This window comes from Aedes albopictus, chromosome 2, assembly GCF_035046485.1.
Source record: "Aedes albopictus strain Foshan chromosome 2, AalbF5, whole genome shotgun sequence".
NCBI classification, from domain to species: domain Eukaryota; kingdom Metazoa; phylum Arthropoda; class Insecta; order Diptera; family Culicidae; genus Aedes; species Aedes albopictus.
In genome coordinates, this window is record NC_085137.1 from 164,302,496 (window position 1) to 164,320,907 (window position 18,412).

Consider the following 18,412-nt stretch of genomic DNA (forward strand, 5'->3'; position numbering starts at 1 on the left):
TTCTCTAGAAATTCCACTAGGGATTCCTCCAGAAGTTTTACAAAGAGTTGCAAGAAATTTGTGTATGAGTTTCTGCAGAAATTGTTCCAGGAATTTCTAGATCTTGTTTTCCAAAAAAATCTATGAAAATTCCATTAACCATTCTCTCGGACAATCTTCCAAAGGTTAATTCTAAAACGTTCTCCGGGGTTTGCTTTAGAAATTGTTGTTTTTTTTAAACTGAATATCTATCAGATAATCTTCCTGGGATTTCTGTGTAAATTCCTCCAGAGACTCTTTTTAAAAAATGGGAGATCCATTCGGGAACTTTCTACAGAGATTACCGCCCTAGGGGTTCCTTCACAATTTTTTCGAGGAATTCTCCCTGAGAATGTCCCATAGCTTTTATTATATTATATTATACATTCTCCAGATTTTTCTCCAGAAATTTTCTTCACTAATTTCTCCAAGGATTATTTTGAAAAAAAAAAACTAATCTGTGGATAATTCCTTCAGGGTTCACCTTTCTGATTTCCATCCTATGATTGAGTTAACAAAAATCTTCTAGGAGTTCCTGAAAAACATCACCCAGGGCTTTTTAAAAAAAAATCAGGGACACCTTTGGAAACTGCTCGTAAATTTACTTTGAAAAACCATCCAGGAAATCCTAAAGAAATTCAGTCAGAAATTCTTACACAAAATCTTCTAGGAATTCCTTTAGACTTTAGAATGTCCTCCAGAAGTTTCTCCAAGAACTCCTTAAAAAAGTCTTGCACGGATAGCTTCCAAAAACATCGCATGGGGTAATTCTCGCTGAGACCGGTCCACTATTTACACCTTGTCTTCAAAAATGTATAAGGTGCCGATTTTCTGAAAGCCCTCGCCTAAAAAGTAAGAAAAATGCATTTGGTTACTCAAATTGATAGACCCCCCGTTAGTTAGAGCCACAAAAATTTTGGCAGACCCCTCGATTTTGGTCAAATGGTGGCTCACTTAAACCGTTATAACTCGAAAGTTTCTCCAACAACTACCTCAAAACGAATTGTTGTTGAAAAGAGGAAAGATAGAGCTACTATTTACAATAATAAAAAGTTGGGTCGGCCATATTGATTTTGGCCGCCATCTTGGATTTTTATACCAAAAAGTTTTTTTCACCATGAGGGCAACCACCGATTTTCAAAATTTTTGCATCAATTGAAAGCTGGGACTTTTATACATAACATATCAAAAAATTAGAGATGTCTTTTTCTTCTTTCAAAAGTTATCTGCAGTTTTCTAAATTAAGCAAAAAAATCATCCCACTCGTGTTTATCCCCGCTCTTCTTATTACACCCTCCAAAGCAATGTTGAACAGCAAGCACGAAAGACCATCACCTTGCCGTAACCCTCTGCGAGATTCGAAGGGACTCGAGAGTGTCTCTAATACTCGAACTACGCACATCACTCGATCCATCGTCGCCTTGATCAACCGTATCAGTTTATCCGGGAATCCGTATTCGTGCATAATCTGCCATAGCTGTTCTCGATCGATTGTATCATTCGCCGATTTGAAATCGATGAACAAGTGATGTGTGCGCACGTTGTATTCGCGGCATTTCTGCAACACCTGGCGGATGGCGAACATCTGGTCCGTTGCAGCGCGTTCACCCATAAATCCAGCCTGATATTGCCCCACGAACTCTCTTGCAATCGGTGATAGACGGCGGCATAAAATTTGAGAGAGTATCTTGTAGGCAGCGCTCAGTAGTGTGATCGCGCGGTAGTTCCCGCAATCCAACTTGTCGCCCTTTTTGTAGATGGGACACACGATACCTTCCATCCATTCCTCCGGTAATACTTCCTCCTCCCAAATCTTTATAATGACCCAGTCTAGTGCTCTCACCAGTGCTTCTCCACCGTATTTTAGAAGCTCGCTTGGTAGTTGATCTGCTCCAGCGGATTTGTTGTTTTTCAACCGGCCAACCTCCTCCTCAATCTCTTGAAGGTCAGGGGCCGGAAGTCTTTCGTCCTGTGCACATACTCCTAGATCTGTTACCACGCCACCTTCGGTACTTGCAACGTCGCCATTGAGGTGCTCATCGTAATGCTGCCACCACCTCTCGACCACCTCACGCTCGCTCGTGAGAATATTCCCGTGATTATCTCGGCACATGTCGGCTTGTGGCACAAAGCCTCTGCGCGAGCGGTTCAGCTTCTCGTAGAACTTTCGTGTGTCCTTAGCGCGGTACAGCTCTTCCATCGCTTCGCGATCTCGTTCTTCCTGCTGGCGCATCTTCATCCGGAAGACTGAGTTCTGCCTGTTCCGCGCCTGTCTGTAACGTGCCTCATTCGCTCTCGAATGGTGTTGCAGCATTGTCGCCCATGCTGCATTCTTCTCGTTTTTCAATTGTTCACATTCGCCATCGTACCAGTCGTTTCTGTGATTCGGAGTCGCGAAGCCTACACAGCAAAACCGCTCAGCACTAAAATGTGTAAGCCCAACTCATAAGTGCATAATTTCCAGACCACACAAAAATGTGTTGCAGTTACACATTCTCAAAAACAGCTCGTACACTCGTCTAGATTCAAAATGTCGATATTTTTTTTTTTTGTTTTCCAAGGTCACTAGTAAACCTAGCTAGATTGCTGTACAAAAATTTTTGCGAATTTAATGATTTTGCGGAAACAGGAGCTGATTTTGTGAATGTGCAAGGGTTACACATTTTTGGTGTAGTCTGGAAATTATGCACTTTAGTGCTGAGCGGCGTTAGCGTGTAGTGCTGTAGCCGAGGTACTACCTATGGCGGATCGAATGTCCCTCCAGCCATCCTCAAGTGTAGCTGCGCCAAGCTGCTCTTCCGCTGGTAAGGCCACTGCTAACTGCTGCGCGTAGTCTCGAGCCACTTCTACGTAGAGTGTCCTTCCCGGGACATCCCGGGACAAGAATTCCCGGGATTTGTATGATTTCGGGATTTCCCGTATCCCGGGATATAGTTTTAGAAATCCTGACCATCCCAGGATTCCCGGGATAAAGATCATTTGTAGCTACAACTATCAAATATCAATGCAAAACATTATTTTCTCTTTTGAAATCTGATCGGTTTTTTTACATGCACTACCATCGGGCTTTGGACTATAGGTTTTACTTTAAAAAGAAAAAAATAATAAAGGAAATATTGATTTTATGTTATGCATTTAATTTAAATTTTCTATCTTACTGGTTTATTCAGTAGTTGCAAGAACAATCTGGACATAGCCCCAATATCATATAACTTTGTAATGTTTTAAACACGATTATAAACTTGTATTATATTATGTTAATAAATCGAATTTTTTTTCTCATGAAATTCATGAATCTCAAAATTAAGTACTACAACATCTTTAAAACTATCCAAAAACCGCAATGAATTACACGCATCGCCTGTTTTCCTACTCACCGTATGGCGTTACCTTCTATGTGCAAAAAATAGCTAAAAGTAAATCGTAAAAATGTCGTATGGCGAATGGCATCTAAAGATAAACTTCTCGAAGTGGGACGCGTTATTCGAAAAAAATATTTGGTAGCTTAGATGGATTATGATGCTTATTCCAGTCGACCTATTAGAAATTTGTAATTTTCTACCTTGTAATAAATCAACTATCAAAGAGCTAAAACCAAATATTTCTTGGTGAGCATCATGCTGATACTTTTATTTCTCGTTATAATACTTCTTGTTTTGGAAACAAAATATAATCATAACTGTTCGAAAAAAAATAATACTTGAACTGCACAAGAGAAAAGAAAAACTATTTTCTGGGTTTTTATTAAAATTTTGAAAAATCCCGGGATCCCGGGATTTCCCGGGATTAGCTAAGTATTTTGTCCCGAATCCCGGGACAAGAAAAGTGGCCGGGAAATGGACACTCTACTTCTACGTTACGCAGCTGCTCGATGTTGAGCCGCGGCATTCGACTTCGACGCGTGGTGATAACTGTCGAAAGTTTTGAGTGCATGCATACAGCGACTAAGTAGTGATCCGAATCTATATTCGCACAGCGGCAAGAGTGGACATTGGTTATATCCGAGAAGAATTTACCGTCGATTAGAACGTGGTCGATTTGGTATTCTGTTTGATGGTCGGGGGATCTCCAAGTGGCTTTGTGGATATCTTTGCGGGGGAAGAAGGTGCTTCGGACTACCATACCACTGGAGGCTGCAAAGTTTACGCATCGCTGGTCGTTATCATTCGATACGTACGTGCAAGCTGTTTCGCCCGATTACCGGTCTGTACATTCTGCGCATTCATGTCGCCGACAACGATTTTCACGTCACGCGGCGAGAAACCATCGTATGTTTGCTCTAACTGCGCCTAGAACGCTTCTTTCTCGTCATCGGGTCTCCCTTCGTGTGGGCAGTGGACGTTGATGATGATGTAGTTGAAGAAACGGCCCTTTACTCTCAACATGCACATCCTTGCGTTGATCGGCTGCCACCCGATCACACGTTGCCGCATCTTGCCCAACACTATAAATCCTGTTCCCAGTTCATTGGTGGTGCCACAGCTTTGGTAGAAGGTAGCCGCTCGATGCCCACTTTTCCACACTTTCTGTCCAGTCCAACAAAGTTCCTGCAACGCCACGATGTCGAAGTTGCGGGGATGTAGTTCGTCGTTAATTATCCTGTCACATCCTGCGAAACCTAGTGACTTGCAATTCCATGTTCCAAGCTTCCAATCGTAGTCCTTATTTCGTCGCGTGGGTCTTTGCCGATTGTATCGAGTCGTATTTTCTCCTATGTTATTCGCAATGGGGATTTTTACGGGTGGCTTATTGGGCCTACGCCAACACTCCTGTCTCGCCGGAGGGCCATCGTGCCAGTTCTGTTTTGCATACCCCTTGGTTTTGATCAAATGGTGGCTCATTTGAACCGTTATAACTCAAAAACTTGTGTTGTTGAAAAGAGGGAAGATAGAGCTACTATTTAAAACAATAAATAGTTGGGTCGGCCATATTGATTTTGGTCGCCATCTTGGATTTTTATACCAAAACATTTTTTTTTCACCATGATGGCAACCATCGATTTTCAAAATGTTTGTATCAATTGAAGGCTGAGACATTTATACATAACATACCAAAAAATTGGAGATGTCCTTTTTTCCTATCAAAAGTTATTCGCAGTTTTATAAATTTAGCCACGTTCTCTCCTTACATTTCCATGCGCACCGGCAACGACGTGCAACAGCATCCGAACGTTTGGTGTGGGGAATTAGGGATTAATATTGTGAAGTTAGAAAACGTTCAATTTAAATTGATCGATCGTGGCTGATGGGTCGCGTACACGAGTGATAGGTGAATAGCGAAGTTTGATAATGGAGTGAAGGTGGCATCGATGGGGCCGGATGCAGTGAGAATCGTTCGCTCACTCGATGGGAGAATGACGATGAAATGGGGCCTGTGCGAAACTTCGGTTGAGAGCGAGATCAGTTATCGTCCGATTATCAGACCATCAAGGTGCATCAAGAAGTCGAATAATTGTTACTCACGTGTGTTCTACATTTGCCGAAGTGATTGAGGGCTGACCCAATCTGATAGCGGCCGGATATTGTGTCAGTAACTGTCCAGACGTGTCTTTCACGGACATCGTTGCATTCATCTTGGTCCCACTAAGGAGATGTGAGATATCGTAGTGGAGATGTCGTCGGTGTTTGCGGCTTTCTCGCCTTCGTCGGCTAGGCTCTTTTGTCCCGTCTACACGAGCGTTTCACTTCCTTCTCGAGAGCCGAATAGCGCTGAGGGGCTACGGCTTTGGCTCATTGTGTTTTCGCTCGTTTTATCGCGGCTTTGGCGTTCCTTCGCTCCTCTATCTTCCTCTAGGTATCATCTGTGGTCCACTGCTTTCTTCGGGTGCATATCTCATCTCATCCAAATTATTTTCGCCGGTAGCGATGAAGGCGTTCTTGATGGCGCTCCATTAATCTTCTACGCTGCCACCTGGAATTCTGGAATTCTGGAATATTCGCAGCACGATTCTCTAGCTCCTCGACGGAGGACCTTTTCACCGCAGCGTCTTCCAGTCAGCGTTTGTTGAACCGGCGCTCGATTTTCTCCTCCTGTCGATGGATCCTAGCCATGCGCAGTCGGATCTCGCCGATTAGGAGGTGACGGTCGGACGCAATGTCAGCGCTACTTTTGTTCCGCACATCAAGAAGACTCCGTCCCTATTTTCGGCTGATGGAAATGTGGTCGATTTGATTCTCCATGACGCCATCACGGGAAACCCATGTCACTTTGTGCACTGGTCGATGAGGAAAGAGCGATCCCCCAATCACCATGTCATTGTTGCCAAAAACTCTGCAAACAGCTCTCCTTTTTCGCTCATTTCACCGAGACCATGGCGTCCCATGACATCCTCATAGTCCCAGTTATTGGAACCAACCATCGCGTTGAAGTCGCCCATGAGGATCTTGATATCACCTTTCGGAATCTTGTCCACGACAGCATTCAGTTGACTGTAAAAGTACTCTTTATCTTGCAATTGCGCGTAACATTGGATCATGGTAAGGTATCGAATCCGTGTTCTGAATCTGGCTACAATTATCCTCTCATTAATAAGTTCCCACTTCATGAGCGCAGCGTGGGTGTGAGCGCTGAGCACGAAACCAACTCTACGGTGGCGAGGAGCGTGTTCACCTCATAGGACAGAGTAGGGTAGAAGCTTCAGTTTTGGCCAGCCCGGAGTGTTGGCCATAGTGCGGTATTCAGCCTGTTACGATCTAAATTGATTATCATTTTTTTTTTTACTAGTAGATTCTCATATAATATGATGATTACAGCTGTGAAAACCATACATTTTGATAAAAAACTGGAAGAAAAAAATAATTTTCCTTAAAAAATCAGCTCTCATATATCTATTTTGGCCAGGGTGCTTCTGATTTGGCCACTCCCATAAGAAATACACGTGATTGGCCAAAATAGAAATCAAAGCTTAGAATATGGCCAAAACTGCGGCAATGCTTCTATTTCGGCCAGTGCCATTTTTAATACAAAAATCAAGTATTAGCTTGATTTCTGCATTTTTCTAATAAAGTATAGATCGAAACCTTTCATTTAACACATTGGTAGTTTTCATTGGATTGTTGGTAATTTTTATAAGAATGATTTCCCTTAGACTGGCCAAAACCGGTGCCCGCACCCTATAGCAGAATTCTACCCGATGCCAATCTGTGTTCTCCAAAGCTCGGCCAACGTACTTCGCTCAGTCCTAGGATCCCAAGCTTCATACGGCCTCATTGGCTAGTTGTGCCAGTTTACCCTGCAGGGCTAGGGTTAATACTCCATTGCACGGTGACGTCATCAAGAAATCGCTCTCTTTCTCTCATACGGAGGATTAGAACACAACAGGACCAACATCTGTCAAATTTGACAGGTACTGGTCCTGTTGTTTTCAAACTCTCCGAAAGAGCGAAAGAGATAGAATTTCGCCGTGAGGTGGTCTATACATTCGAAGTTCCAATTCTTGTCCGTTGTTTCGCGCTAAAAGTCGTTGTCGTTGAATCAACTCGAAATCTTTCATTTTCGGTTGTTTTCGACTTGTTTCCTACGTATTTCAATAATTTACAGCAGGTAGAATGTCTTTATTATGAATAATGCATTGTAAACCGTGTCTTTTAGGGCTGGCAGGAAAGCTACGGGGCATAATGGACACCCCTACATATTGTATGCTCATTCTTTGATTACATTGACCAGTTAAGTAAATTGACTACGAAGATCAATACCATAGATATAATACTCCATCTAAGACGAGTTTACATAACATCACAAAGTTAATCAAATAAACTTTAGGCTAAAATAATCGGATTGATTTTTTACAAACTCTTTAAAACGCCTAACAGTATGCAATGCGCGTACATCTATTCATAATTGCCAGTGTTCATTTCGCCCCGAATCGACTACAATACTAAAATTGCTATTTTGCGTAAATTTTGATTAAAAAAATGTAATAATTTATCCATTGCAAAATCTGCGTACGCATGTAAATAAAGTTAAAATTCACTTGTTTTAGGGTGGACACACTCAAACACTCGTAATAGTCGTAATACCTTATTTGTTGCTGCTTTGAAATTATATGTATTTTATCATATGAAAAACATATTTCAATTTCAATGATATTAAGGTTATTTTGGAGGAACATAAATGGTATTTTTTAAAAATAGAACAATGCCTTGTTCCTTTACACTTATGCATTAAAAGTTTAACAGAAAAGCCAACGGTTTTGGTAAAAATAGGGGGGGGTAGCCATTTCGCCTCGGGTGTCCATCATGCCCCGATCACCCCTACACTTACGGCGAAACTGGATCTATTTCTTCACTTTTTGGTTTTTGATTTTTAATAAAATAACGAAGCAATATTTTCATAATCGGTTTTCGTACACATGTAGAGTATGGATCAAGGTGTCTCCTGAATTTTTCCCTGGTTGAAAAAGTTTTTCGTTTTTGCAGAAACCATTTTTGAACAAAATTGCACAAAAAAATGGTTTCTGCAAAAACGAAACACTTTTTCTACCAGGGAAAAATTCGGGAGATACCTTGATCCATACTCTACATGTGTACGATAACCGATTTTAAAAATATGTGTTCGTTATTTTATTAAAAATCAAAAACCAAAAAGTGAGGAAATGGATCCAGTTTCGCCTTAATTAATTAAAGTGCTTGTTTACATCTTTCTTTCTCGCACTTATGACGAGATTAATTAAAATTAATTTGAAGGCAGATAATGATATTTTCGGTGGAAAATGAATGCGATATCAAAACGGGCATATGCCGTCGTAAGCCAAACTGTATTGTACCATATTGATACTTCCAAACCATAACCTTTATCATTCGGACGATGCATAAGAACCGGTTCGCGCATACTGCACACCGCTCTATATGTGAAGGAGAAAAAAAACATCTACGAAACGGTTTGAAACGGCTTCGCTGGTTTACCGCTAGATGGTAGTATAACGTCTGATGCATAACAAAAGGAGAGTTTCACAAATCTGCTTAAAATTTCAGACGCCAAATATGGGCTCTCTTTCGAATCAAAGCGGTATTGATCAGAGCGTTCATGATTAACAAAAATTTTAATCATGATTAATCATTGATGATTAAAATTTTTATTTCAGTGATTATTGATTATGATTAATGATTAATTTGATTTTGAGGATGATTAAATATTATGATTAATGATTAAATTTTGTTTTATCTGTGATTATTGATTATGATTAATGATTAAAAATGGCTCATTGATTAAAAATCATGATTAATCATGATTAATCAATCACAAAAACTGGAAGTGATTAAAATATATTTGTTGTTAAAAATATTTTTGGAGTTTCAAAAGTAAAAGGTAACACTGTCTGGGAGATTTTTGAAAGAAGAATCATAAATTATAATATTTAGAACAGCATTTAAACCAACTTTAATTCAATAAAATATGCTATATGAAGAATAATTTTTTGGTGATGAATGATTTATGATTGATTAACTTTTTTTCTTATGATTATGATTACTGATTAATGATTAAATTGCGAAATCAGTGTGATTAAGATTAATGATTAATGATTAAATGAGAAATTTTTGTGATTATGATTAATGATTTTTGATTAATCTTAATCATTAATCATTAATCATGATTAAATTTATGATTAATCATTAACGCTCTGGTATTGATTAGGCTCAGTGTACCAGTTATGGCTATAGTACCTCAAATTCGCCAAAGTTGATTTTCAACCTTTAATGATGAAAATCAACAAGAAAAAAATCGTGAACAACAGATCACGTTCACAAAAGATGGTTGCAATCATTCAAACTTCACAATTTGCTCAAGTTAGATAGAAATAAATAATTTTCCTTAACTTTTCGGCTTCCTTGCACCCTATTTCGCCATAGTGTACCAGTTATGGCTAATCCCATAAGGAATGCAAGTAAATAGTGCGAAGTGTAACCCAAATTAACAAATGTGTCCATAACTGGTACAGGGTTCCTATCATTGGCACACGCCGTAATAAATACTTAAATTAGATTTGGCTCAGTTTCTACATTTTTCCTGTAAAGCTTGACAACTAATGCTTCATTTCACATATCGATGACATTCGTCGGTCTTCTTTTATTTTTGTAGAAATAGTTTTCCTTGGGTAGTGCGACAACTGGTACAGGCACCCTAACTGGAGTGCAAAATAAACGACTAATTTAACTCGTATTTGTGTAAAAACTTCAATAGTATCGGCAATTTGACATAGGGTTGTTCCTGCTCTTATTGGTTGCGTTCCACTCCGGGCGGAGATGCATGTGCAATTTTAAAGAAATAAGGGATCTCGGGGTTATTTGAAGATATTTCAATTTTTAAGGTCGTGCGGTGAGTCAAATCAGCTCCATTCAATACTACGGAAATTTTTTCACAAACACGAATTAAATAAATCGTTTATTTTGCACTACAGGATTTTTTTTAAAAAGGTGAAATATAAAGAGAGTGGGGTAAAACGGGTCCGATACACTGATTTCCAGCATCGTGCGGCGAATGACACCCTCTTTATCTGAAACTGTAGGGAATTTGGCAGTGTGTGTCAAAAAATCATTCGAATCCATCCTCTCCGAGCAGAGACATTAAATTTATTGGCGTTTTATACCTATTTTTCCCCATTGTGGCTTCCTAGTAGTATCTTATCTATAGTTTATTCGGAATTTTTTTTCAGTTAAAATTTTGGATATCTGTGCCGCAATTCTTTAAGGAATTTCTTTGAAAATCGGTTCTTAAATTACTCTGGAAATTCCTACGGGGAATTTCTATGAGATTTTTTCGGCATTTTTTTTTAAACCTGCTTCATTATGTTTGGATTTTTTTTTGGAAATTCTTTTGGAATCTGTCTCAGCTATTGTGTCGACAGTTGAACTCGCAATTTCTTTGGTGAAGGTTTTCAATATTATTTTAGGAACTTCGTTAGAAATTTATTTTAAAAAATTCCTTTGAAAACTTTAATTTATGTAGCAAATGCTTCGGCAATGGCATTGTGAAATTCTTTAAAAAATTATTCTACGAAAATTTCTTTGGGAATTCCGTCTGATCTGAACTTTTTTTTTTGTTTTTCACTATCCGTTTGGCGGGATTGCTTCGACAAATTCTTTGGAAATCCTGTCAGCAACTTTTATTGGATTTGTTCCAAAACTTCATATACTTTTTTTGGGGTTTTCTTGGGCAATTTTTTTGGAAACTATTTCGGTAATTCCTTTGGAATTTTGTTCGATAACTATGTAGGAAATTTCTCGGCAGTAATATTGGAAATTGATTTAGGTAATTATATTTGAAAATATAAAATACAGCAAAACTGTGAGGTTCGTAACCGTACTTTTAGTGACAACCTTTTAGGCATATTGTAACCCTCGGATTGTGAGTTCAATTCCCATTCCAGTTGGAAGAAAAATTTAGTCAAACGGAAAATTCTTCATTGGGCCACTGGATGTCTTAAAGTCTTACATGTTATCCGTTGTCTAGTGTAAGTTAAATTCAATCTGTGGTCTGTGGCTGAAGACGGTGTGCAAATCAAAGCAAGCAACGCCTACAGGATTTCCTTCGTCATTTTTTTTTTGAAATTTCACCTGCAATCCCTTTAGAAATTAAGTTGACAATTACGATAGACACTACTACCCTTGAGAAAGGCCAAAACCCTTCGGCCGAAACGTCGGGAGAGTAGAAAACAATTAGTTCTCGACTTAAAGACTGAGAAAGCCACCCAAAACATCGTTTGACAATTACTTTTATAATTCTTTCAATAGCTCCTTGCAAAATTGAATTTTTAGAAATTTCTTCAGTGTTCCTCGGGAAAATCTTGTGGAAAATCCTTACAGAATTCCGTTTGTTATTACTTTGGAAATTCAATTAGATACTCTCTTACGAATTAAAAAAAAGGTATGTCCGGAGAAAATCTCAAAAGAGTTACAATATCGGACAATAAAAATGCACCAAAGCCGTTTTCCCATACAAAATAGGCAACTTTAGATTGCCATATTTCAGCTACTTCTCAACCGGTTGGTTTAATTTTTCTGTGATGAACTACAAAACATTTCAATTCTCAAAAACTATTGAAAAAATTCGGTGATAACTATTGATACAAAAGTTACAGATAGGCTGAATTTTGACAATAAAAATGCACCAAGACAAAAAGTTGTATAGCAAAAAATACTGAAGCCATATCAAGTTCGTCTCTTCAGCAAATGTATTTGTCATCACACAAGAAACATATTTGCGGAAGACACCAAAATGATATGACGTAACCATTTTTTGCTATGAAACTTTTTGACTTGGTGCATTTTTATTGCCAAAATTCAACCTATCTGTAACTTTTGTATCAATATTTATCACCAAACTCTTTCAATAGTTTTTGAGAATTGAAATGTGTTGTAGTTCGTCACAGAAAAATGAAAACAATTGGTTGAGAAATAAATGAGATATGTCAATCTAAAGTTGACTATTTTGTATGGGAAAACGGCTTTGATGCATTTTTATTGTCCGATACTGTACCTAAATAATTTCCAAAAATCAAGGTGTTTGCCAAAGAAGTTCAAAAAAAAAATGCTGGCATATTTCAAAAAGCTGATTGTTAAAATAGCTGAAGGCACCCTAAAAGAATAACCAAAGGACTTTTCAAAAGAATTGCTACTAAAATTACACAAGGGAATCCAGAATTAAATTCCATTGCAGAAGAAATTTTCTGAAAGAATACCGAATAAGTCGTCAAAAGCTCTTCCGAAAGGACTCCAAAAGAAGTTTCTTAAAAAATCTTGAAGGAATGTCCCGATCATTCCCAAAGGAATTTCCTGTGTGATTTCTAAAGAAATTGTAGAAGAAATTATCAAAGGAATTGCTAGATAATATCACAATCAATTTGTCGACGGTACTGCAGGGTCTCCAGTTAGCCTAGTGGTTAAGGCTATGGATCGCTAATCTGGAGACGGCGTGTTTGATTTCCGTTCTGGTCGGGAAAATTTTCTCGACTCGCTAGGCATAGCGTATCATTGTACTTGCCACACAATGTACAAATTCATGCAATGGCAGGCAGAGAAAGTCCTTCAAATAATAATTGTGGAAGTGCTCAAAGAACACTAAGATGAAGCGAGGCTGGGCAAGTCCCAGTGGAGACGTAGATCCATAAAGAAGAAGAAGAAGAAACTGCAGAAAGAAATCAATAAGAAATTGCAGTAAGAAAGTATCCTTTATAATTGCGGAACAAATACTCAAAGAAAATATGTATTGAAAAATAAATGCAAAAATTAAAACAAAGAATTTTCGGAGAGAACTATCGATGGAATTGTCGAAGCATTGATTGCTAAATCAAAATAAAATTCTCAAAGTGTTTCCTGAAGGATTGCCCACAAAATTTAGAAGAAATTCTCGAAGGTGTTACCAAAGAAATTCAAATAAAAAACAATTTCTCAAAATACTTTCCGAAGAAATAAAAAAAAAATCAAAACATTAAAAAAAATATGAATAAGTTTTCAAATGAAATGCAGAATGAATTTCCAAAGCAATTGCCAATAGAAATGCCGAAACTGTTATCAAAGGAATTGTTGAGAAATTCCAATAGAACTGCTGCAAAGCTTCCTATCAATTGTCTGAGAAATTTCAATAGGAGTTTCCAAAGCGGTTTTTTGAAAGCCTCCTTTAAAAATTCAGAAGTTTTTTTGAGCAAATCTGCTGAAACCTGTATTCTTTTGGGAATGATGGTCCAGAACGTGAGATATAGAACGCTTAGACCAAACTCGTATCTCATTACAACACTAAACCAATGTAGTGAGTGAATCTCGAACTTTATTGTTTTCTTGAAGAGTCGTCTCAGAAACTTTGCTGAAGCGGTACTCTTTGAAGTGATAAAAATGCGGGATAAATGACGCTTAGACTAAACTGGAAACTGCTAAAATCACTAGCGCCACATAGTGGGAAAATTTCAAACTGAATTGTTTTTCAGATGAAAGCTCTTAGTCTTCAGAGCAACTTTATCAAAGAGAGTGTCCTTTGGAGTGGTTCATAACGCGGGATATATTATGTTTTTATCAAACTGGACATCCTTCTTTGGAACAACAGCTGTCATTCTTAGCGAGCCAGATCGTGCGATACGCGACGCTCTGAATCACAGCTCATTACAGTACTAGGGCCAAGTAGAGAATAAATATGGAACTACATTGCTTTCTACTAGAAAACTATCATTCTTTCGAGCAACTTTGTCGACGCGACGTTTAGACCAATCTGGATGCTCCCAATAACACTAGCGCCACGTAGTGAGTAGCTTGAACTAAATTGTTTTCATGTGTAAAATCTTAGTCTTCTGAGCAACTTTGCCGAAGACAGTAACCTTATAAGTGGATCAGAACGCAGCGAGTGAATCCAGGGCACTTAACTACATACCTAGAAAATATCATGTAATTTTAAGTGTCCTGAACCTCCAAATTTAGAGGTTATAACATGTATAAATTTACGTATTGCAAGACACGAAATAAACTTATTTTTATTTAGCGTCTAGCAATCGCTAAAACCGATTTGACAGATGAAACATAGAAAAGTAAAATATCGTCATGCATGGGATTCGAACACCGGATCTGCTGATCGTGAGCCACATCTCTTACCTCACGGCTATTTCAGCGAGATAGGGTTCATTCAAATATTACGTAACGCAAAATATGACAATTTTACACCCCCTCCCTCCCCCACGTAACAACTTTTGTATGGATGATTTTGAAATTTTGTATGAAGCGTAACACAGTGCTAGACCCCCTTCCCTCCCCTCATTGCGTTACGTAATATTTATATGAACCCATTGAAGGCAGTTGATGAACGTGATACTGATTCTATGTTTCTGGTGGAACGAATTTGTTGACATCTAACGCAACCAACCAGCACTTACACGATGCGCGTAAAATTGAGTCCAATTTGTGATTCAGTCTTGAAAACGGTTTGTAGACTAATTTTCGGCAATTTCAGACTCCCCCTCCTCCTTCGTAGACTTTTGTCCATACAAAAAATTTTAAAATTTGTATGGACCGTAGACTGGAGGAACTCCTGAGATTAGTCACAAAAGTTCAGGTAATTGGATGCAGTGGCTTAATTTCCCTAACAGAGGAGTAGGAAGGAAACCCCTGGGATGGCTTTGGAGGCTTTTTTAATAGAATTTTATGAGAAATGTCGGAAAAAACATCAAGGAAAAATCCTGGAACAGTTTCTTAAAAAACTCTTGAAGGCATTTCTAAAGGACATCCTTGAGAAATTTCTGAAATAAATCATGAAGAAGTTGCTAGAAGAATCCTTGAAAAAAAATCTTTGGAAATCCGTGCAGAAATTGCCAACAAAGGGTACTAGAAGAATTGTTGAATAAATCTCCTAATAAATGTTTGAAGGATGATTTGCAACAAACTCTCAAAGAACTTCTGGATATACAGGGGATGGCCAAAATATTTGGGATAGGCAACTTTTTTTTCTCTCACAAAAAAGATCAATATGCTATAACTTTCCATAGAGCGCATCAAAAAATCTAAAATTTTGACTGTTTGTCGACCTACTATATGTGCATCATTGGTACAAATTTGGGCTCGATTGATTAATATTTCGCAAAGTTAGAACCGTTCGGGTAAAACACTATTTTTTAGACAACTCATTTCTGAGTCATATCTCGGAAACCAGTGAATCGAATTGAATGAAATTTGAACGTACACTAACAATATATTAATGCTTCACAAACTATTAAAACATAGATACTTTTTAACCGTTGAAAAAAGTTATCATGGATTGACACTTTTTGGATTTTTCTCGAAAAACTGTATTTTTTTACATCAATGTCAATAAATTTTCGTGTTGATATCCAAAGATTTTCCACTTCTGTTCTCAAATTATCTCTAATCAGATATATTAGAGCCTGTTTAGATTGAAGGAAGAACACATTTAATAATTTTTGTGTGGTATTGTAAATTTCCCTCTATATGGGTAAACATTTCAACTCGGTATAACTTAATTCGTCGTGAGAAATTATTACATTACATTTTAACGTCGTATTAAGTATCAATATATTGTTGATAAACGTTAAAAAATTCATTCAATTCGGTTCACTAGTTTCCGAGGGATGACTCCAGGTGTTCAATAGTAATTCCTTCAGTAGTTTATTTGAACAGGAGTTCACTCAGGTATCATTCCAGAATCCCTTCAGAGATTCTTTCAGGAGGATTCATAAATACCTCCTGAAGATCCATAAAGATTTCCGTAAGCAGTTTCTTCGGGAATTCCTGCAGGAGGTCTTCAGACATTAGTCAAGGGGTCCCTTCAGAGATTCATCCAGGAGTTTCAGGGATCCTTGCAAATGTTTATTCAGAGATTCCTCCTGAATTTCTTCAGAGATTCTTATAGAAGTTCCTTCAAAAATCTGTCCAGGTATTCCTTCAGAGCGTCTTATAGGAGGATCCAAGGATACCTGCAGGAGAATTCAGGGATTCCCCCAGAAGTTTATTCAGGGATTCCTATATAAGAGTTCCTTCTAAGATTCCTTTAGGATATCCTTAGGGGATTCCTCGAGAAGTTTCTTTAGGGATTCTTCCAGGAGTTCTTCCAGGGATTGCTGTTGGGGTTCTTTCAGATTGTAGATTAAAATTGAGAATTTTCCAGACTCACGGATACCTCCATGAGTTACATCAGAGATTTCTCCAGAAGCTCATTCAGGTATTCCTACAGGAGTTCTTTCAGGGAATTTATAGGAGTTCCTTCAATAAATTCCTTAGGATTACAAACACGCATATCTCCCGAATTTTCTTGAGGGATCTTTCATGGAGTTTCTACAAGAATTCCTCCAGGAGTTCTTCAGAGGATACCTCTTGCATACATTCCCCCTACCTGGAAAAAAATCCCTTCGAAGGATTCCGCTAAAAATCTTTCGCGGATTCCGCCTGGAAATCCTCCGGACATTCCTACCAGAATTCCTTCGGAAATTCCCCTGGAATTCCTGCATGGATTACTCTTGTAATTTCTTCGGGGATTCCTTGTGGACATCCTTCACGGCTTCCCCTAGACTTCCATAGAGGATTCCTCCTGGAATTCCTTCGGTAATTCCTCCTAAAATATCTTCGGATATTCCTCCTGTAATTCCTTCGGGAATTTCTTCTGGAATTCTATCGGGGATTTATCTTGGAATTTCCTTGGAGATTCTTCTTAGATTTTCTTTCGGAGTTTTCTCCTAGACTTCCTTTGAGGATTCCTCCTGAAATTCTTTCGAGGAATTCCTTCAGTGATTTCTCTTAGAACTCCTTCGAGAATTTCTTCCGGAAGTCTTTCGGGGATTCCTCTAAGACTTCTTTCGGTGATTCCTCAGGAGTTTCTCCTGGAACTCCTTCAGAAATTCCTTCTCGAAATTTTTTCCTTAATTCCTCCTAGAAATCCTTTGAGGTTTTTCTCTCGAATTCCCTCGAAAATTCCCACTAGAATTTTTAGGGGATTCCTGCTGGAATTATCAAATTTCTTCGATAATTTCTCTAAGAATTTCTTCGAAAATTCCTCCTGGAATTCAGAGATTATTCCTAGAGTTCCTTTAGGAATTCCTTCTTGAATTTCTTTGGAGATTCCTCCTGGATTTCCTATGGGGATTCGACTGGAATTACTTCGGGATTTCCTCTTGAAAAAATCTTTGAGGATTCTGCTTGAAATTCCTGGGGTGGTTCTCCCTGGGATTTTTCCTGTAATTTTTTTGACGATTCTACCTGGAATTCCTTCGGAGATTTTTCCTAAAATTCTTTCAGTGATACTTTCTAGACTTCCTTCGAAGATTCCTTTTTAAATTTCTTCGAGGATTCATCCTGATATTTCGTCGGGGATCCCTCCTGAAATTCCTTCGGGATTTTCTCTTGAAAACCTGTGGTGATTCCTCTTCAAGTTTCTTCTGAGATTCCTCCTGGAATTCTTTCTGGGATTTTACCTGCTATTCCATCGGAGATTTCTTCTGGAATTCGCTCTTGAAGTTCATTTGGTGATTCCTCTTCAAGTTATTTCGGAGATTCCTCCTGGAATTTCTTCGGGAATCCCTTACGGAATTACTCAGGGGATTCCTATTTGAATTCCTTCAGGAATTCTTTATAGAACTCCTCGAGGGATTGAGAATTCTCTCAGGAATTTCTCCTGTAATTTCTTTAGATATTCCTCCTGGGTGTTTTTCGTTGAATCATCCTAGAATTCCATCGGGGATTCCTCCTGGAATTCTTTTAGGGATTCCTGCTGCAATTCCCTTTGGATTAGTGCTTGAATACATTTGGGGAATCCCTCTGGAATTCTTTTGGGAATTCTTCATGGATTGACTTCTGAGCTTCCTCGAAAGTTCCAATCAGGGATCTCTTCAGAAGTTTCTGTAAGGATTTCTCTAAGAGAGATTCTCGTTCCACCACATATTCCTGCAGAAGTTCCTTGAGGGTTTCATACA